General features: G+C 41.0%; 1 protein-coding gene and 1 pseudogene across 2 annotated transcripts in view; both read left to right on the top strand.

The window, feature by feature from the left end:
• The first annotated feature begins 2214 nt into the window (after positions 1–2214).
• LOC103602600 lies at positions 2215–2702 on the top strand (annotated as a pseudogene). Its single transcript, XR_551546.1, has one exon. The product of XR_551546.1 is annotated as a protein FAM133B pseudogene (transcript).
• A 9030-nt stretch (positions 2703–11732) lies between these two features.
• Positions 11733–11968, top strand: part of ZNF396 (zinc finger protein 396) — a 9282-nt gene continuing 9046 nt past the window's right edge. Inside the window, exon 1 of the mRNA XM_008587010.1 lies at positions 11733–11801. The gene's annotated coding sequence lies outside the window, so the exon portion shown is untranslated. The remainder of the gene's footprint in view (positions 11802–11968) is intronic.

The following is an 11968-nucleotide window of genomic DNA, read 5'->3' as shown; positions in this document are numbered from 1 at the left end:
ACCTTATAAAAAATAATGCATGTTATGTCTTTCTTTCTAATCTTTAGTTTTTAATTTATTTTCTTTTACTTAATGCTCTGTCTAGACTCTCCAGGACAATATTGAGTAGAAGTGGTGACAGTGGGATCCTTGGCTTGTTTCTCATCTCCAGAAGAAAATTTTGAATATTTCATTGTTAAATATAAAGCTTGCTGTGGGTCTTTTGCCAATGCTCTTTATTATGTTCAGGATGTTCCCTTCTATTTCCAGTTTGCTCAGGGGTTGGTTCTTTGTTATTTTTTAAAATGTGGATGGTGATTTTATTTTATCAAACACCTTTTCTACATCCACTGAGGTGATCATATGATTTTTCTCCCTTATTAATGTGATGAATTATACTAAATGATTTTTCAGTAATGTTCAGTCAACTAGAAGAAACTCTACTTCATCATATTGTATATATTGCTGCGTTTGTTATCTAACATTTTATTTGTTTCTTGTCTTGAAGTTATTTATTTATTATTTTGTTTTTATGTTCTAAGATGTTGAAGAGCAGTGGGATGGGGAGGAGGTAGGGAGGAGGGGGATGGTAGTGGGGGCGGGGCTGGCCCATGGCCGGCTTCTTTGCTGGCCTGGTTGCAGAGGGCAGGGGGGCATGGCTGAGGCCCACAGCTCCCCCCCACCAACTCCAGCTTGGGAGCCTAGGGGGTTTCTTGCTGTGGCTTGGTTGTTGCTGGGCTAAATGGGAATGTCAGGGGGTGTGACTGAGGCCCTTGGCTGCTCCAACCTGCTCAGGAGCCCAGGGAGCTTCTGGTGGCATGCTGGGCTGGATGTGGACATCATTTGCTAATATGTTATTTGGATTTTTGCATCTATATTCATGAACGAGTGACTTGAACCCTTGCGATTTTTCCTTTTTTGTGTAAAATCTTTTTTAGGTTTTGGCATCAGGGTTATCCTGGCCTCATAAAATGAGAATGGGAATATTTTCTCTTTTTCTATTCACTATCTGGGAGAATTTTTGAGATTAGGAATTTTCTTCCTTAAATGTGCAGGAAGATTCCATTAGTAAAACAATCTAGGCTTGTTTCTTTGGGGGATTTAGAATTACATATTCAATTTCTTTAATAGTGTTGAACTCTTCATATTTTCTATTTCTACTCCTATCAGTTTTGGTAAATTGTATTTTTTCTAGGAATTTGTTCATTTCATCTAAAGTTTCAAATTACTATTCTTTTAATTTCTGCCAACCTGTGACAATGTCTCTTTTCTCATTCTAATGTCAGTTATTTGTAGGGTACTCATACATCTTTTTTTTTTTTTTCCTTTTTGTCTTTTTTCGTGTCCGGCAACGGGATCGCAACCCTCGGTTCTGCTCCCGCACCTCGCTCAGCCAGTGAGCGGGAACCGGTCTGTATGTGGGATCCGAACCCTCGGCGGGAGCGCCACCACACTCCTAAGCGGCGCACTATAGCAGTGCGCCACCGGGCCGGCCCAGGGTACTCATACATCTTGATTTGCCTAGAATGGACCTGATGTATGTATATGGGACATTCTCAGTTTATATCTATTTTCCTGGCATCCTATTCAGTTTAGTATTTTCCCCCAATGGAAAAAAAAATAGTTGCACAAGTCACAATGGTTTTGGTTGGTTTTCACTTTGTGATTCAGGCTTCAGCCATGACGTGGCCCAGGAGTGTGTGAGACACACATGCAATGAACAGCTTTCTCACTTTAACTCTTTTCCCTTTTTCTGATTCTTTCCCAGATGTAAAGTAACTACCATCATCTTTTCAAGGACGGCGTGTAGGTCACTTGCTGAAGTGCTCTGGGAGATGTGTGGCAAGGGATAGCTATCTTCCATGTCTCAGGTGGTGTGGGGAAAAATCACTGGTGATGCTGAATGATCTGCTACTTGGTGTATCAGCCTGTTGGACCACGGCTCAGGTCATGAGATGAACGAAGCCCCAGGCTCCAGGTGGGGAGCTCCTTGGGGAATGTGGGAAATTTTATTTAAATCTGTACAATGTAATTTCAGAAAATAACAACTAAACACTCCTTTCATAGGGCTTTTGGCATTTATTATGTAGTGAAATCTGTAATTATATAATTGTTTAATAATGCTTTAAATTTTTCAACAAACACTTTCAGCAACAATGAGCTCAAAATAGAATACATATGTAATGAGCTCCAGTGAGGCCTGGTCTCCCTCGGGTTGTGACTGTGTGCTTAGCCGGGCACCATGGCGAAATGGGACAATCAGGTGGCCTACACGAACCCAATAGCAATGGCCAGATCGAGGGGTCTGATCCAGTCTTCAGGACCAACGATCCAGAATTATCTGAATCAACCAAGGCCTACCTGGGAAGAAGTGAAAGAGCAACTAGAAAAGAAAAAGAAGGGCTCTAAGGCTTTGGTTGAATTTGAAGAAAAAAATGAATAAGAACTGGAAGAAAGAACTAGAAAAACACAGGGAGAAATTATTAAGTGGAAGTGAGAGCTCATCCAAGAAAAGACAGAGAAAGAAAAAAGAAAAGAAGAAATCCGGTAGGTATTCCTCCTCTTCTTCTTCATCAAGCTCTGATTCTTCCTGCAGTTCTTCAGATTCTGAAGATGAGGGTAGGAAACAAGGGAATAGGGAGAAGAAAAAGAAGTCAAAGGATGCACCTGAGAAGGAAAAGGATGTCAAAAGGCTCAGCAAAAAAAAGAAAGATGGATCCTGAAGATAAACCTGTATCACCTGAGTCCTTGTCCGAATCAGATTATATTGAGGAGGTACAAGCAAAAAAGAAGAAAAGCAGTGAAGAGCAAGAAAAAGCAACAGAAAAAAGGAAAAGAAGCGTAAGAAACACAGTAAGAGGAAAAGGCTGCTTGTTCAAGTCCTAACTCACCATAACATTAAGAAAAATCAGGATCCCCTTGTAAAGAAAGTGCAATGTCTATGGAAATTTCAACTATGAAAATTATTGCATACCTACTAACATGCATGAATTTTATCATGTTTACAACTATCCCCAAACTATTCAGTAGCCACCTGGATGCCTCTGTGTGCAAAGGCCTAACTGTTGCCCGCTGCTTGACCATCTATTTTTTCTCTTCCAGTGCTTGATAACTCTGGGAGATTATATACTACAGTCGTACTCGTGGTTAAGCTATTTGGGAATAAAGTTTATAATTTTGACTAGAAGGGTCTAATGATAAAATCAACAGAAATTGAAACTGGGAACGTCTCTAATATGTAATCAGAAATGACCAGCTGACTCTAGGTGAAATTTTTAAAGTAGGGATTACATTGATATTTCAACATCCTTATTCTGTAGATAAGTGTATGTTGATTTTTTCCCCTTCTTTACTTTTTTTTAACCTGGGGAAGGAGCTTTTTGGGGGTGGGGTTTGCTATCTCTTTAGCTAGCAGAGCAGTGTGCCTTTGATGCTCACACATCTTGTTTTTGTGGACATAGTAGCCATGTTTCACCGAGAGGTCAGAGCTGGCTCCCAGCTGTCTTGCGCTTGCTGAGCTTAGTGATATCCTTGGACTCTGTCATATGCCGCTTTGAGTGAACCAGAGAAACAACCCTTTGCAGCATGAGAAATCCCCAAAATCTCTGAAATTTACCTCCACTTTATTTTTTTTTTTTTGTCTTTTTTCGTGTCCGGCAACGGATCGCAACCCTCAGTGTCGCGCCCGTACCGGACCGGGACCGGCAACGGGATCGCAACCCTCGGTGCTGCGTCCACACCTTGCTCAGCCAGCGAGCGGGAACCGGTCTGTATGTGGGATCCGAACCCTCGGCAGGAGCGCCGCCGCGCTTCCCAAGCGGCGCACTGTAGCAGTGTGCCACCGGGCCGGCCCTACCTCCACTTTAATAATACTAAATGTTATTTAGCATTAGAATGTTTATGTCACGTGAATTAATTTTGATTACACTTTGGCTTTGGAGAAGAATTGTTTCAAATAGACACTGGTATTTTTTGAACTTGATAGCTACAGATTCTAAAATGCATGTTTTATACCGTTACATTTTAACCAGGTAGGAAAATTTTATGTAACCAGTGGTAGTTTATTTTTTGTATGAATTTTGTTTAGGCTGCAATGTTTAGGTTTTGATAACTCCTTACTCTTGCTATCTTAAGTTTATTACTATGTTTAATGGTATACTGGCCAAGATATTTAGCATGTAAAAAGCAGGGTTTTGACTTTTTAACAAAAAAATCAAAACAGCTTTTTATTGAAGCTGAGATTTAGCATAAACAGGTTGAGTGGCAAGCCTGGTATGCTGTGTCTTGTTACATATAACTGTTGCCAGGATTTTTGTAAATATAATGTTTTAAATGCTAAAAAATAAAAAAAATACATATCTAATGAAAAAATGTGTAATGAGCTTCCATTTCTCAGGAAAGTTGAGGATAACCATGTAACCAGACAAAATGTTTATCAACATTCATCAGCCACCATGGGGTGACCATATGAAAACCAGAATACACAGACTTCTGAAAAAACATCACATCTATTTCAGAATTAGGAGATGTGTTGAAAAGATTGCACCCCAAGAAGCTGTTGTAACATATACGGTAGCAGAAGGTACTTTTTTATATTCCTCTGTAAAGCATGACTTTTAGATAAAATGATCTTTCTTCTAATGTAATTTCACTCATATATAAATTCATACTCAAAAAGAAAATAGTAATTTCACTCATATAAAAAGTAAAACAATAGCATCAATGTTTTCCCTCCATTAATAGAAGAACTTACAATAAAATCTGATTCTTTAAAATCAGTTAATTCCAAAATGGTTTGATTTTTTTTTTCCAATCCAAGTAATAGAATCAAACTGAAGCTTTAGGAGTTCATTTTGTTGAAAGTGAAACATCTGACACTATTTTGAATGCAATTGTAAATTCAGTTAATAACTCAATGTTGAAGATATTATTTGTGGTGATAATACAAACACAAATTTTGGTGAAACATGGCATGATGTTAAAATTAAGTAACTTAAGTAATCTATGAAGCAAAAATCTACTTATAATTGGTTGTTCACACTCAATCCATAATTGTGTCCAAAAACGCTGTGATCTTCCAATTGAAATAACTATTTTTGTATGTTCCCTTCCTTCCTCTCCCTCCTGCACACGTTGATCCCAAGGACATTCCTTAAGCAACACATTACTCAATCAACTCTATCTCCGAGTCTGTTTCCAGAGGAGACAGACCCATAAAACCAACCCAACCCAACCATAAAAATACAACTTTGAATAAGATTGCAGGCAATTTTATAAAGATGTTCAAAATGATACGGTCAGATTGAATAATACATTTGTCAGAAAAATTCAGTGTCTTCTTTGCTGTACATATTGGTTTGTTTTTTAGAAAGAATTTTTTAGAATAGTTTTTGAATAAAAGTGTTATAGGTCCACTGGTATGATAAAATCAATCTGTCAATTAAAAATTTTTTTTAAGTTTATAATTTAATTATATTTAGTGGCCTTTCTCATTGTAAATATGCCCTGGTCTGGACAATACATTATGGCCACTCTTGTTATTTGTGACATCTCTTTTTGTCTTGAAGGGTCTCACCAGTGATTTATCAATTGGAGTGCACATTCATCCTCAAAACTCCAGGGATATGGAACCATCTTCAGGTTGTTTGATAAATGTTTTTTGCTAAGAATCTCAGGCAGGCTTTACCCCAGAAACATTTGCCAAGTGGGCAAATTGAAACCTCAACCACAGCTGTGCAATAATTAAAATAAATTTTAATTGCTAAAAACTCACTACTGAGTACCAAAGAAGCAATATTAAAGAGGGGGAAGAAGCTTCATTTACCAATAGCACAGTCCTACTACTAGTACTGCAACTTGTCTGATGTTTGGACCAGGTCTCTCGCAGCTTGAATTTGGCTCTCCATTAAGTTATTCTAGGAAATAGATATTGCCTTGGGTTCCTTGTAAATAGATATCATGAACTAGTTCCTAGATTCAAATACTCAAACCATTACCATTACCTGGGAAGGTGTTAGAAATGCAGAAACTCAAGCCCCACTTCCAACCTACTAATTAGAGTCTGCATTTTAACAAGATCCCCAAGTAGTTCACATACACATTCAAGTTTGACAAGCAGTGATCTATCATGGACATCTTTGAGAATCAGATGGAAGGTGTAGACCAGAAGTCTCAAAGTCAAATACCTTTAGGAGTTAGGCAGGCAATGGAAATGGAAAGGGCAGGTGGAGACTTTGACCAGCTGTGGGAAGCATATTTTGTCTAACATAGGTAGATGATACTTTGCCCTAAATGAATGTCCTAAGGGAACGCAGGATCAGTATTCCTAGATTTCTCAGTTTTCCAAGAGAAGTGAGAAATGTGGATTTTTAAAAAATGTATGAAACCAAAATTTACATATTGAGAATGAATTTTATTTTAAAACAATGGGCCAAATAAAACACACCAACAGTTTACAGTGGTGTTTATTAGAGCTTTCTGCTATGATGGAAATGTTCTATATTGGTGCTGTTCAATATGGTGGCCACTAGCCAAGTGAAGCTATTGAGCACTTGAAATGTGGCAAGCATGACTGAGGAATTGAATCTCTAATCTTACTTAATTTTAATTAATTTACATTTAAACTTAAGTAACCATATGTCAGGGGTTACCTCACTGATCACACAGAGAACCCACAGACCATGGATTAAAACTCCTCTCAAATACTTTCCTTTTGAGGCAGTTCCTTATTTAGCTAAAATAGAGGTTCTCAACCTTGGCTGCTATTGTATGTTAAAAAATGGCCCAAAGAAATCAGATTTTAATTTCAGGAACTGCAAATGTTATCTTATTTGGAAAAAGTGTCTTTGCAGCTGTCATTAAATTAAGGACTTTGAGATGAGGAGATTATACTGGATTATCCAGGTGGGTTCTAAATGCAGTTGCGTGTATCCTTATAAGAAGGAGGTAAAGGAACAATTGAAGATGCTGGCCTTGAAGATTGGAGTGATGCAGCCACAGCCAAGGAATGCTGATAGCCACCAGAAGCTGGAAGAAAGAAATGGATTTTTCCCTAGAGCCTCCAGAGGGAGTGCTGCCTTGCACCTTGATTTAAACCTAGTGAAACTAACTTCACACTTCTGGCCTCCAGAACTGTGAGGGAATAGATTTCTGTTGTGTTAAGCCACTGAGTTTGTGGTAATTTGATATAGCAGCCATAGGAAACTAATACAGTTGCCTATTGGAATCACCTGGGGAGCTTTACTTACATTATCTTATTTAATCTTTATCAAATGACATGACTATTATGATCCCAATTTTATAATTGAAGAAACAGAGATTAGAAATTTGAGAAATTTAACCCACAGCTGGTTTGTGGCAGAATCAGGGAGTGAACCCAGATTCATCTGCTGGCTTCTGGACTACACTGGATGTAGGGAATGACAGAGAGGAAAGTGTTCAAGATGACTTCTAAGACTTCTGCATGGAACATGGAGCTAACAGCAGTTTCACTATCAAAGCAAGGAATCTGTGGAGCCTGGCCAGTTGAGGGTGAAAGAAAGAAGATGAATTCAGTCTGGGATGTTTTCTTAGTTCTTTTCCCAACATGATACTTCATTCATGTCTTCCACTGAGGGATAGATGTAGTTCTCTAATCCAAAATTTCATATCTGGTCAGCGTGCACCCGTGAACCCTACACACACACCCCATCCACCATTCTCTTAGAAATCATAGTTCCATTGTAAGCAAATTGACTTTTATTTCTAAACCTAAATTTTTTGACTTTCTAACTCTTTGTACATTGAAACATGGCAGCTTGTCTCCAACACACCTACTTCATGTACCTCTGGGCAAGGAAAAAATGAGCATGTGCATAGACAGACAGATCCACACCCCCAAAAGCTTCTGCCCAGGTGAGAGCAAATATGTTGGGATGAAAGAATTTTAGTGGTGAAGGGGAATAGAAGGTCGACGAATGAATGTCTGTAATGTCATTATAGAGTGATTGCTGTCCTCCTTCATTGTCTTTACAAGTGGTTAATGAAATTCATAGGGAGTTTAATAAACTTATATAGGAGAAGCATACAGGTGTAGAGCATGTTTGACACTTATTTTCACATAATTTCATAAAACATCCAAAATGTACAGTCTTACTGATTATAGCATCTCGTTTATACTCTGATTTGGTCCATCCAAAACCATCCTCAAATGTCCACATAAGCCACTGTTAAACCTGCTTATATATTCTGTTGTTTTATTAACTCCCCTGGATGACACACTGCCCACCCAATCATCTGTCAGTCTTCCATCTAAACGAGCACCAGTCTCCTCCCAAATGTTTCCCAAATCTGCCTCCATCCTCACCCCCTCTGTGCTAGTTCAGACCTCCATCAGCTGCAGCCTGGATCCTTGCAACAGCTTCAGAGCCAATCACCATGCCTCCAGTGTTGTCTCCCCTCAAATCCATCCTTGTAGAGGGTTAGAAATCTTGATTCTTAGTTGATGTCTAGAATAGAGTTTTTAGGTAATGCATGTATGGGACAAAAGTCCTTGGTTAGGAGGCAACAGCCCACAGCTAGTGGGCAAAAGCCCATCTAATCAATTCTAATCACTGGGGATGGGATTATGTACTTTGATTATTTGACATACTGACTGTTAAAAGATGTTGAAAGAATCACTGTAGGGAAAAATGTGAAAAATGTTTGCTAAGGGCAAGTTGTTTGTTGGTAGAAACTAGAAAGAATTATACTTAGATTTAATCATAAGAATGTAATGCTTGCTTAAGTCATTTGAGAGTTTATATTTTAGACTAGATAATGATCACAGTTTGATCCACTTAGCTTTGGAATGTCATGTTGTTAATTTAAATGATGTTACTAGTTTCTATTGTTTAAGTTATATTTAGCCATAGATAACTTTTGTCACGTTGCCCATATCTTTGTTTTCTTTTGAAATGACTGAATCAACTGATTTTTCTTGTGAAACTTCTTTGTCTTTACAATAAAAACAGAAGCTACCTTTGAATAGAGGCTGTACCCAGTCTCTCCTTCAAACAGAGGAGTTGCTGAGGTACGGTCCCTTCAGGCTTCTCATTGCATTCATGGTGCTTTGAGTAATCTTTTTTTTTTTCCTTTTTGTCTTTTTTTCATGACCGGTAATGGGATCGCAACCCTCGGTGTCGCGCCCGCACCGCGCTCAACCAGTTAGCAGAGCAGTCTCTATATGGGATCCGAATCCTTGGCGGGAGCGCCGCATTCTACCGAGTGCGCCACTGGGCCGGCCCTTTGAGTAATCTTTTTTGCATCTCTGTTACACAGTGAGAAGTGTTACACATCCTTCATGTTGCCATCAGAGAGCTCTATCGGAATTGTAAATGTGCTCTGCCAGTTGCTCAAGCCCCTGATTAAAACCTTAGTTACAGCCCTTTACCTGGCCTGCCAAACCTTTTAAAACTGGGCCCCTGTTTATCTTCTCAGCCTCCTCCTCCTCCTTAGACACTCACCCTGCCATCCTCAATGCAGCAAATCTAAACATCCCACACTGGTCCCTCATCTGGAATGTATCAACACTCAGCTTTCCCCATCAACTCTAATCCCAGCCTCTCTACCCCTTCCCCAGCACCTCTTTTTCTTTGTGCTTTTATAGTATCCTGTAGATAACTCCATCAGAACATTTGCCACGTTATCTTTGTGTTTTGGCAGCTGGCTGGTACAGGGATCCCTCTTGGTGTTATAAGCACCATGCTCAACCAACTAAGTAACTGGCCAGCCCTGCCAAATTGTTTTGAAGAGTCAATTAACATGCCCTTCTGTTTAATGAGTCTATTAGCCCCTAAAGGGCAGGAATCTGTATCATACATTTGAATTCCCAGTGTTTACCATGCATCTGATATATAACAGGTGTTCACTCTTCTGGGACCTCATTCCTGCTCATTTCTTTTTACTTTACCCCCAAACACTAAAAAAAATAAAAGCAAGTAAAACCTTTCTCTATCTGACTGTGAAACTTTTGTAATCGACCTTTTATATTTGCTGCTGTATTTGTCTGTTTCTGTTGCTTATAACAGAATACCGGAAACTGGGTAATTCATGAAGAAAAGAGGTTTATTTGGCTCATGATTCTGGGATGGCTGCATCTGGCACAGGCCTCAGGCTGTTTCTACTCATGGTGGAAAACAGCAGGGCAGCCAATGGGTGCAAGCAGATTACATGGTGAGTGAGAGAAAGAGAGAGAGAGAGAGAGAGAGAGAGAGAGAGTGCCCCAACGCCCTTTAAACAATCAGCTCTTGGGAGAACTAATAGACTGGGAACTCAGTCACTATCCTCCTCTCCCTCCCCAGGGAGGGCATTAATCTATTCATGAGGGATCTGCCCCCCACCCAAACAGCTCCCGACACTGCCACATTGGGGATCAGATTTCAAAGTGAGCTTTGGGGGGACAACATACCCTAACTTTATCAGCTACTTTTTTGTTTTTACTTTTGGCCTCTGATGTCTGGCTATTTGGTGGAATCCGTACCCGTGAATTCATCCCTGACCTCTGGCCACATCCTCACTTCTTCACAGTTCCTCGTGCCCCTTGCAGCTTTTCACTGCTGTCTATTTTCTCCTTAAACCAGCTTCTATGACATCACACCACTGCCAAGCATTGCCCTTTTCAGATTCCTCATTGCCTTGAGTCATGTAACCTACCCACTATCACAGTAAACACTTCCCTTCTGCACTTTCCGGCTGTCTTGCTGTTTGGGTTGGCAGGTGCCCCAGCAAAAAATCTTACGCTGTGAAAGCCTCTTGTCTGAAGCAGGAATTTCTCCAAATCTGGTGTCATTCTACTTTAATTAACACGCAAATTTCTTTCCTAATCCCCTAGGTCACAGACTGAGTAAACCAGCCTTTTCTCTCTTCACTTCAGACTCGAGTATTAATACTTTATTTAAGGTCATACCACAAGAGTTTTTTCGTACTACTGTTGTGTAGACAGTGGTCTTCAAGCATCTCTTCCTCTCCCTAATTTTCCACTCCCCTCTACAAGTACATTTCCAGGAGTCCCTAGGGAAAGTGAGTGGAGGAGGAAGCCAGGATGTGGGGCTGTGGCACATTTAGCGCCCAAATTATTTGTCAACTACACTTAAGGTTATTTAAGGAAATTTCTGAGGAAATGTATGTGTATGTTTGCATATACCACAAAAATATGTGCGGTAGATTCTCACCTTTTTAAGGGTCATTTATGTCTTCTTGTGAACATATGAGGGGTGGAAGGTGTCCAATCTGTTCCTTACGACGTCAATACCTGGAGCAGAACCACCTTCAGTAGTGCGGAGGTTATCAGAGGAAAGTTGTGCTCGGCGGTAGGGAGCACAGCAGTAGGGAGCACAGCAGTCTTCCCCCTCAACCCTGGGCAAGTCATGGGACCTCTGAGTTTACTTTCTGTAAAATGGGAATAACCTTACTGAGTTATGGAAAGAGTAACTGAAATAAAGTAAGTAAAAGAAACAATATTTCGTTCAGTTGGTTAGAGCGGGTGTTATAACACCAAGGCCAAGGTCAAGGTTTCGGATCCCGGCACCGGCCAGTAGTGAAAAACAACAAAACAAAACAACCCAACAATGCTAGTTTATTTGAACGGGGCACCGAGCAGTGGATTCCCACCGATCAAGGCCCTCCCGTGCTCCGGAGAGCGACCTCCAAGGACGCCAGAGGCCGCGACGACTCATCTCCATGGCAACCGCTCCCGCATCCCGGGCCCCGCCCCCGCCCCGCAGCGCGGACCGGAAGCAGCTGCCAGCCGGGTGCTCGCCGCGTTTCTCCGGGACAGCGCTGAGTCCGGGCTTCCCGGCCCCGAGGTGAGAGCTGAGGCCTCGTCAGTGCCCGCAGGTCGCGGGCAGAAGTGGCCCTCACCTTGGCCTCGGCGCTGGCCCTCCCTCAGCGCGGCCCCTCTCCACACCCCTGCGGCGCCCCCTCCCCCCACCTCGTCCGCGCACCCCCGGCGCGGGTCCCCGCGGCTGTGCCC

Source organism: Galeopterus variegatus, unplaced genomic scaffold (genome assembly GCF_000696425.1).
Source record: "Galeopterus variegatus unplaced genomic scaffold, G_variegatus-3.0.2 Scaffold4212, whole genome shotgun sequence".
Taxonomy (NCBI): Eukaryota; Metazoa; Chordata; class Mammalia; order Dermoptera; family Cynocephalidae; genus Galeopterus; species Galeopterus variegatus.
The sequence above is the reverse complement of the archived record's forward strand: the minus strand, read 5'-3'. Positions and strand labels throughout refer to the sequence as shown.